At 38.5% G+C, this 589-nt stretch overlaps 1 protein-coding gene across 1 annotated transcript in view; it reads left to right on the top strand.

Annotated features, from left to right (window-relative positions):
* The window catches only part of LOC104158775 (low-density lipoprotein receptor-related protein 2-like), a gene marked incomplete at its 3' end in the record, with an annotated part of 18,382 nt that overhangs the window by 6,206 nt on the left and 11,587 nt on the right, over positions 1-589 (top strand). The window lies entirely within an intron of this gene.

Raw genomic sequence — 589 nt, forward strand, 5'->3', positions numbered from 1 at the left:
AGTGCTGTACAGTGTGCAATTAGAAAGGGAATAATGACGCTAGGGTCTTGTATACATTGGAACAACTTCACGTAAATTTAGCTGTTCTTTGCAAATGTTTTATAGAACACTGGCGCGCCGCATTCTTAGGGGTGAAAAACAATGAAAGAAGCCCAAGAATTTCACAGGCAGAGCTAGCTATATGTTTTCAGGCAATTATTTGCCCAAATGTGATTTTTGTGCTGAGACAAACTATATCTAAGCTTATGTCAAGTTTGACGTATAGTTTCAGCCATCAGAGAGAGAAGTATGGAGAATGATTTTTGAGACGTGCAATGATGCTGTGGTTTGTGGTTTTTCATGTCAAAATTTTCACTGCAAAATTTATATAAATGTATTAAGCAGCCAGTAAAGAAAATCAAAGCGAAAAACCAAAACAAAAGAACTCTTTGATCTGTTATAAAAGAGGAAATGGGTTACTGCTACCTTCTATGCAGCAGCAACCCAGTTCCCTATCAAGCGGTAACTTGTGCCTATGGAGAGAAGAGGCTAGAATTTGTTCTCCAAAGGCAAAAGCACAAAGAAGAGAGGGGAATTGGTGTTCAGGAGA

The sequence above is a fragment of the Cariama cristata genome, unplaced genomic scaffold (genome assembly GCF_000690535.1).
Source record: "Cariama cristata isolate BGI_N322 unplaced genomic scaffold, ASM69053v1 scaffold15653, whole genome shotgun sequence".
Lineage (NCBI taxonomy): Eukaryota > Metazoa > Chordata > Aves > Cariamiformes > Cariamidae > Cariama > Cariama cristata.